Genomic DNA, 9,669 nt, shown 5'->3' with positions numbered 1-9,669 from the left:
ACTCACCCTCTGCGCTTTCACTGGGAGCTGCAATCCTGATCTGTTCCTAAACGGCCATCTTGGATCCACCCTCCAGCATTCAATTTTTCAAAGATCCGAACACTTATCCGTCTCCAACCCCTTGCATCTTGGGGCCAGATTATAACTTATCTTAGTAAGCATGCCAATATAGAGACAATCAGAGCCTAAAAATTAAAAATAAAAAGGGATGTTAGTAAATAAGTATGCATCAGAAATACAAGAATGTCTGTATCATGTAATAAAGCAATTTTAATAAGTTTCTTTTGCCTCATCTCTTTTGAACCTGCCGGATAATAGAAATGTATGTGTGTATGTGTATAATGATAGCTAACAACAAAATTTATCTGTAATCTATGAATATCTGAAAATGGCACAAACTTTATAGAGTGTAAAGTTCTTTATTTTTATTATATTCACCAAACTGGGATCTGGATGGACTAGACGTTGTGAGATGAATTGGCAAGGCAGGTCATTTAATAGCATCCTACATGCTTAGAGTGGCAGGAATGCTTAGTTCTGGAACAGCAAGTATCTGTGAAAATGCCTGTTGTTTGTACTTATTAGTCTGATAAATAATACAGAGAAATGAGATTAATTTAGTCACCATTTGAAAGACATCTATATATTAGCCATCCTTCTCTGCCAGTGTTAGAAACAAAATTCAATGAGATAATGAACATTTGTTTCAAAATTAGTAAAAAAGAAACAATTTTTTAAGTAATTTTCCACCAGGATGGCATGAGTCATGTATTTGTACACAGAAACCGCATTCAGTAACTGATTAAATACCTCTAATATAGCATGAGACGTTCACTTATAACTTATTTTACAGATTCCATAATTTTTTTTCAGTCATTTACCTCTTTTCATATTATTAAAATATATATTCAGAATGCAAGGGAGAAAATTTGAAAAGCAGCAATATTTTAGATTGATACAGGTATGTATTTGGTTGCTGCAAAAGTAATTGCGGGCTTTGCCGTGGAAAGTAATGGCATGTCACGTGCCCACAACGTCCAGGGCACCAAGCTGCTAGCAGGCAGGCATGGACCTTCAGGCTGCCCGGGGCCCAGGAGCAGGGGGCTGCATAGCAGCCTGAGGGCCCGCCGCTGCGGAGCTCAGAGAAAGCGCCCTGCAGTCCGGAGGCTGGCTTTGCTGCAGCTGACCACTCCGGTCAGGAGACTGAGAAGGCTACGTATTGACTAGCAGTTGGAGCACAGACCCTCCTAATGACAGCCCAGCCCGGGGTGAGGGGACCCATTCTGAAAAGGAAGGATTTGCTGTGGATGAGGAGGACTCTGATGGAGAACTGAATCCCTGGGAGCTGTCAGAGGGAACAAACCATCCACCCAAGGAAGAGCCTGGCAATCTTTTTAATGAGGACTGGGACTTGGAGTTGAAAGTAGATCCAGGGAATCTATATGATGCTGATGACATCCAGGAGAGCACTTCTCAAGATCTCAAACCTTGAGTCAGCTGTGCCCCACAAGGAGACATGATCTATGACCCCAGCTGGTACCATCCACCTCCACTGACAACCCATTATTCCAAGATGGCCTTTGAAACAAGACAGTTTGATGAAGCCGAAGACTGAGTGTGGAGATTTCTGCCTTGTGCGTGGGCAGGCCTCCAGATAGAGATCTTTTTTTCTGTCTTGGAGGTGAAAAGTCGTATCTGAGAAAACGTTTCCAGGGATCCCTAGTCTGGGGTACACAGACCAGTGTTCAATAAGGCCCCATTGTTCCCTCCGGTCTGTTGTTGTTCTTAATGGGCTCCTCCTTGGAATGTGAGTGTGTTTGTGTCTGTGACAAGAGGAGTTGTGTACTTCGTAAATAAAGATTTAAAAAAAGAAGAAAAATAAAGTAATGACAAAGCCCGCAATTACCTTTGCATCAACCAAGTCTGCCATTCTGAGTAGTATTCACAGCAAAAGGTTTATTTATTTAAACTGCAGAAAGTGCAAAACAAGGGCTAAGTTTTCTACATGTACTCTAATGAGGGGTTTTCTTTCTGTGTAATTTGCATACGTGAGATACACGGATTCAGATATAAGGGAAGATCATGCTCATATTTTCTGAAATGTGTATCTTAAGTAAACCATTTTAAATCAGATTTATTACATATCTACTCTGCTAAACAATTGCAGTCTATTGGATGGGCCATTCTGTTTCTTGCCTCAGGTTAAACATCGGATGTCCTTTTTCCTTGACTCTATTTCGCTTGGTTCACATTCTGTACTTCAGGTTTCAGTTTAGCTTTCTTTCACCCACAGGATGTGCACACACACACACACACACACACACACACGTAATACTCTCTATCTAGAGAAAAGTGTGTACAAATGGAATGTACAAAATAGTAGAGAAAATCTCAGCAGCAGCAGAAATAACCACGAGTGTGATACCAGTGTGGTATGAGTACAAACAGAATCTTACAGGCATTCATAGTAAAGTGAAATCTCCTCCAGCCAGGGTGATGATGTCCTTGTTCTCATACTAGCATAGTCTGTCCAGCTGCTTGTTCTCGAGGTCCAGTAATGAGATGCAGACTGACTGGGAGAAGAGTTTATTTCTGCAGTCAGCGAGAAGGTTGGGGTAATTCACCAGACCAACTCAAAGTTAGAAGTTTTTCTCTGGTGCACATATATATTTAAAGCTCCATGCCTACATGTGGGAGTGTACCTACCAGCAGGAGTGTTTTATTTAATCTCTGTCTAATATGTAACTAGGGTCTGGGGTCTGGAAAGCTTTCTCTAGAGCCTTGGAAAGTTTCTTAAGTGGGCCCTGGAAGGAGGTGTATGTGTAAGAATAATTTTATTATTGGATGAGACCTGGGATGTCCAATCTTTTGGTTTCCCTGAGCCAGATTAGAAGACCTGTCTTCAGCCATACATAAAATCTACTAATGCTAATGATAACTGATGAGCTAAAAAATAATTTTTAAAAATCACACACACACAAAACTCATAAAAATTTACCAATTTGTGTTGGGCTGCATTCAAAGCCATCCTGGGCTGCATGTAGCCCATAGGCCGAGTGTTGGACAAGCTTGCTTTAGAGTCTGAGAAAACTCAGGTGGGATTGTAATGGGTTTGATCCCACATTCCAGCTCTCATACTCAGGCACCAGTTTCCTCAGTTCTTTAATGTTTATGTATTTATCAGATTTATAGTGAGGGGCTCGTTGAAACTGGCTGCTCTGGCTGCTAATGGAAACCTGACCTGCCGCAGTCTGACAAAGTCACAGGACAGAAGGTTGATTTAATTTTTTTCTTGATTCCCAAAACACTAATTGTACTATTATGTTTTACCTTCACTCTCTACTTACTTGTAAAAAACAATGAATATTAGTATATAAACATACGTCACTAGTTTATTAATATACATTAGTTCATTTAAATTTAAGAATGCTAAAGATGTTAAGAAGAGGAGAGTATAAAACTTGCTCTAAAAATAATTCTACTTTTGCATTGACCAGACAGATAAACAGAAAACAAACAAAAATATTTGTTATGAGCTGAATTATGATCCTCTAAATTCATATGTTGAAGTTCTAGTTCTCAGTACTTCAGCACGTGAGTGTATGTGGAAAAAGGCCCTTTAGCAAAATAATTAAGGTAAAACGAGGTCATAATGGATGGACTCAAATCTAATATGACTAGTGTCCTTATAATAGGAGGAAATTAGGACATAGACAAGAGAGACCAAAGGAGAACCCTGTGAGGGCACAAGAAGGCAGCCTTCTGCAAGCAAAAGAGAGAGGCTTGGCCGGGTGCGGGTGGTTCATGCCTGTAATTCCAGCTCTTCGGGAGGCTGAGGAGGGTGTACCCCCTGAGGTCAGGAGTCCAAGACCAGCCTGGCCACCATGGTGAAACCCCATTTCTACAAAAATACAAAAATTACCTGGGCATGATGGTGGGTGCCTGTAATCTCAGCTACTCAGGAGGTTGAGGTGGGAGAATTGCTAGAACCTGAGAGACAAAGGTTGCAGTGAGCCGAGATTGCGCCATTGCACTCCAGCCTGCCTGGGCAGCAGAGAGAGACTTCATCTTAAAAAAGAAAAAAAAAAAAAAAAAGAAAAGAAAGAAAAAGAGAGATAGTGAGGCCTCACTTGCCAACGCCTTGGTTTTAGACTTGCAGCCTTCAGAACTTTAAGAAGCTACATTTCTGTTGTTTAAGCAACCCCATCGCTGATTTGTTATGGCTTTCTTAGCAATCTAATGCAATATTCAAAGGCAGGGACCAGTGAATTATTTTTGGAGGAAAATATGTAGGTTGAATTGGCATTAGTTATATGTAGGATACCTCCATTTGCTTACTTAAGGTGGAAGAAATGCCTTGTCCAGTCTTTAATACTAATATGTTCTGAGGTTTTAAAAGTCTTAAAATCTATACTGAGTTTGAAAGTCTCATAGATAAGAAATAAAAACTACAACCTGAATATGGAATTTAGGAACATGAATCCTAACAAATATCTCTGAAAATTACACATACTTTTTACTAGCTTCTTATTTCAAAGAAAGACATTTTATGAGACAAAAAGCATACAAACACACAGATCTACATATATAATCCCACAATTTTCTTCACCATCATCTTAAAACTCCTTCCATACCTGTCTACACCACTCTTAATGAATGTCTTTTTTTTTTCTTATAGGCAGGAAATAGAAGTATTCAGTAAACTCCTTAGTTTGCCTCACGTCCACTTGGAGAATTAATTGGATTCATTGGAGTATGGTGATTAAATATCTAGAGTCTAAAATCAGACTCCTTGGGTTGAAATTGTGGCTCTGTTTTTTACTATTTGTGTGATCTTCTCTGCAAATTATTAAGTCCTACATATCCTGGTTTTCTTACTGTAAAGTGGGGTAATATTACCTTTGACAACATAGAAATTGCATAAAACAATGCCACTCATCCTCCCTCACTTGTGTATGTGTGTTCAATTAATGTTGCCTTTTTTTTTTAGACAGTTTTGCTTTTGTTGCAATGGCACAATCTAGGCTCACTGCAATCTCCACCTCCCGGGTTCTAGCGATTCTCCTGCCTGAGCCTCATGAGTAGCTGGGATTACAGGCACCTATCACCATGCCCAGCTAATTTTTTGTATTTTTAGTAAGGACAGGGTTTTACCATGTTCACTAGGCTAGTCTCAAACTCCTGACTTCAGGTGTTCCACCCACCTCGGCCTCCCAAAGTTCTGGGATTACAGGCATGAGCCACAGTGCCCAGCCTAATGTTGGTGATTACCTTTGTGTACACCCATTTTCATCTACTTCCATCTTTTCATTGTTGAGAAAGTGTCCTTTCAAATCTGTATCTTATTCCTATGCTGTTGACACCATTGTGGATGTTTCTTTATCTCTATCTCTGTACAGTAACTCTTCTACTACAAAAATGCTCATTTCTTCTATATACCAAAAAATATAGCTATAAACAAATTTCTCTCTTTCCTGGATCCCATTGTCCTCTCCACCTTTTCTTTTGTCACCAAGTTTTTTGAACAAGTAATCTATACCCACGGACTCTTTTCACTCCTTAAATCATTGCAATCTTTCCTGAATTTCCTCGTTGCTCTGAAAGCAGACCCAGAAGACTCTGGTTGACAAAGACAGTGACCTCATTTCTGTTGAAATTGTTGACTACTGTCTACTTTTGAAAACATATTTCTCTTTGCAATCCTCTGACACAGTTTCATCTGGTTCTCCTCCTAGTTCTCAGATTACTCTTGTATAAATATCTTTGCCAATCTCTATTGACAAGGCTGCTTTTCTTCCCTAAGAAGTGGCAGTATTGTATGACTGTATTGTATTTACCAAAAATAAATTGTGATGATTGTGCATTTGTTTTTGTCACATTGATATTTTGATATGAATAACATGTTTTGGACAAACTAGAGAGTTAAAATGTTGTTTCCAGCATCTCTATTGTTTATTATAGTATTTGGCACATAGTAGGCGCACAATAAATATTTGATACATAGTTTGATTTTTTTTTTTTTTATTGTGGTCTTTCACATCTTAAAATCTTTTTAAGCAAAAAGAAATGTTCTATAATACAAGGGAGAAGGTCATTTATTGATGAATATCTGGAACTGTAAGTTAAATAAATAGAAATCTATCTATAGATTTTAAACAGTGTTAGCTAGAAATATATTTAAGAATCCAAATATCATATACATAAGACTAAATTTCTCCTGTTCTTAATCTGAAATGACAGTGTCTACTTAAATTCAAAAATTCAAACTTGTAATGAAACCAGACTTATTTTATAAAAGGAAATTATCAAAATGCCTACCTTTATGATTGCATGCCTTGCAGTCTTATGGGAGAATCTGTTGGAAGACTATAAACAATCATTAATGTGGTGATATTTGTTTTTAAAAGTATTCTAAAGCATGGGGTTTAAATTTATGAATCAACGGTGAGATTTTAACAGCAGGATTATCCAAGAAATGTCTCTTATTTTTAAAGCATGTGATTTTGAAAACTATGGATTGAACGTATTTTTTCTTGTATTAATAAGAAAAATATGCATTATTATCTTATTTATCTTACGCAGGGCATATTTATTACATAGTAATTACATGCTGTAGGAAGCAAACTGTATTCCCACACTTTTACCTGACATAAGTTAGCTATGGCTATAGTAGATCAAGAAAAATTTCTATACTTGTGAACCCTGGAATAACTCCTACCCAGGAATTTTCCAATAACACTGGCTATTGTTTATGTGAAAATAAGTCCTTAGTTTTAAGCTTAATAGAGTTTTCTTATCAAAAGCCTTTTAAATGTATTGTATTAATTCTAAATTTCCTCACAACATTTTTCACAGCTTGATCAAATGTACTTTATGGAGGCAATGCTTATTTTTAATTTTTACTCGCATTTTAGTTGAATTATTCACTTATTCTTTTTGGCATAAATTAACTTAAAATGCATGTTTGGCAAATGGGTACAACTTTATTTATTAGCACTCTACTATTCTAAGTGTGCTGGTTAGTTTTGTATGTCAACTTGACTGGTCTTTAGTCAGTTATCCAATAAAACACTAACCTAAATCCTGTTGCAAAAGTATTTGTAGATGTGATCAAGTCTACGATCAGGTGACTTTAAATAAGGGAAATTGTCCTGGATTAGATAATTTGGGTGGGCTCAACGATATTACAGGGTTCTTATAACAGGGAGACATAATAGTCAAAAGGCAGTGAGAAAAAGTGATGTGATGATGAAAGCAGAGATTAGAATTAAGTGACCACAAGCCAAATAATATTATCAGCCTTTGGAAGCCATAAGATATAAAGAGCAGATTCTCTCCCAGAGTCACTAGAAGGAAGCAGCTCTGGTGACATCTTGATTGTCAGACTGAACCTCTTTAACTGTGAGATGACTTGTGTTCTATAAAACCACTAAGTCATTTGTTGCAGCAGCATCAAAAAACAAATAGAAATTTTATGTTCTGGAAGTGAGGTGTTATAACAAATATCTGTGAAAAGAGTGAAACTAATCAAAATATATAAAGAGGTTTATTCTGAGCCAAACATGAGTGACCATGGTCAGAGGCACAGTCTCAGGAGGTCCAGAGAACATGTGCCCAAGGTGGCTGGGTTACAGCATGGTTTTATACATTTTAGGGAGACATAAGACATCAGTCAATACATGTGAAACATACATTAGTTCAGTTGGAAAGGCAAGGCAACTCAAACTGGGGAGTTATAGGTCATTGGTGGATTCAAATAATTTCTTATTGGCAATTTGTTGAAAGAGTTCAGTTATTATGTAAAGATACAGAATCAATAAAAAATAGGGTCTGGGTTAAGAAAAGGGGTTGTGGAGACCAAGGTCCTTATTGTGTAGATGGAGTTTCATCGGTGGCTACGCTTAGAGATAGTAGATGAAATATGTCCTATTGAGACCTTTAAAAGGTGCTTGACTCTCAGTAAATGTCTTTGAGTTTAGGAGGGCCTGAACAGAGAAAGAGCTAGTTGTTAAAGAAGTTTGCAGGGCAATTCCAAAATTTCAGGCAGTGGTTCATCCCTGTAATCCTAGCACTGTGGGAGGCCGAAGCAGGTGCATCACCTGAGGTCAGGAGTTCAAGACCAGCCTGGCCAACATAGTGAAACCCCATCTCTACTAAAAATACAAAAAAATTAGCCAGGCATGGTGGTGGGTGCATGTAATCCCAGATTCTTGGGAGTCTGGGGCAGGAGAATCACTTGGCCCTGGGAGGTGGAGGTTTCAGTGGGCCAAGATGGTGCCATTGCACTATAGCCTAGGTGACAAGAGTGAAACTCCGTCTAACAAAAAAAGAAAGAAAGAACGAACGAAAGAAAGAAAGAAAGAAAGAAAGAAAGAAAGAAAGGAAGGAAGGAAGGAAGGAAGGAAAAGAAAGAAGAAAGAAAGAAGAAAAAGAAAGAAAGAAAGAAAACAAAGAAAGAAAAAGAAAGCAAGAAAGCAAGAAAGCAAGAAAGAAAAGAAAGAAAGAAAAAGCAGAAAGAGAATAAGAGCATGCTGAGTTGGTGGCTTATTGCCACAAAGTATCTGTTGTGACAGTCTTAGGTTCTCTGTTTTGATGTTACTGCTGGTCAATTGTGTCTAAACTCCAAAAGGGAGAGGGCATAATGAGGTATGAATGGACCCTCCCTTTCTGTCATGGCCTGAACTAGTTTTTCAGGTTTCTTTGGAATTCCCTTGACCAAGATGGTGGTCCATTCCGTTGGTTGGGGGCTTCGAATTTTATTTTTGGTTTGCACAAATACCTAAAAATCTGTAAATGGCTTTTAAATTGGGTACTGGGTAGAGGCTGGAAGAACTTTTAGGACTTGAATAGAATGTTTGTAGATACAGATGTTAAAATTCTTCTAATGAGGTCTCAAAAGTGAAAAGTGTGGTAGAACAAGTTGTATTATCTCAGAGAATATTTAAATCATCATAAATAAACTTTGTTAGAAATATGGACATGAAGAATGCTGCTGATGAGGGCTCAGAGAAAAATGAATAATATGTTATTGAAAACTAGAAAAAAGACGATTAAGCACATTAAAAATACTATGAAATGAATGTAATCAAATTTTAAATGACATAATTTAATCAAATGTACTTTATAGAGGCAATGCTTGTAATAGCTAAATTCATTTCTATCATTATACGTAGAGCAGGAGTTGTAAGCAATTAACTTTCATATTTAACTTTGGACATTTCCAACAAGACGTTGATGTGTTTTGGTTTCCTTCTTTCTGTGTATAACGAAATGCAGAAGTAAAAAGATAGATTGAAGGAAGAACTGATAAGCAAAAAGGGACAAGGACTTGATTATTTGGGAAATTCTCAATGTATCCAAATTGCAAATGACACTAAAATTAGAAGATTCACTGTTAGGAAAGTGAATGGTTGGACAACTTTTTGTTAGAGCCTAAGAAGGAAGAAGAGCTGAAAATATTCATTCACGCAGGGAGCTCTTTGAAGTGATTGGTCATGTGACTCATGGATCCATTTCAGCAGAATCTAAAAATAAGGATGGAATTATCTTGGAATTACCTGTGTAGGGGCCTCTTGTTTAATGATGCAAATTCCCATGGCATACAAGAAGACCCACAAGGTTTTTGAGAATATTACATCAGCAGAAACATTGCCAGTTTGGACAGTAAGA

General features: G+C 37.7%; 1 pseudogene; it reads left to right on the top strand.

The window, feature by feature from the left end:
- Positions 1-135: 135 nt before the first annotated feature.
- LOC108298459 lies at positions 136-2,016 on the top strand (annotated as a pseudogene).
- The last annotated feature ends 7,653 nt before the right edge of the window (positions 2,017-9,669 follow it).

The sequence above is a fragment of the Cebus imitator genome, unplaced genomic scaffold, assembly GCF_001604975.1.
Source record: "Cebus imitator isolate Cc_AM_T3 unplaced genomic scaffold, Cebus_imitator-1.0 Scaffold966, whole genome shotgun sequence".
Lineage (NCBI taxonomy): Eukaryota > Metazoa > Chordata > Mammalia > Primates > Cebidae > Cebus > Cebus imitator.
The sequence above is the reverse complement of the archived record's forward strand: the minus strand, read 5'-3'. Positions and strand labels throughout refer to the sequence as shown.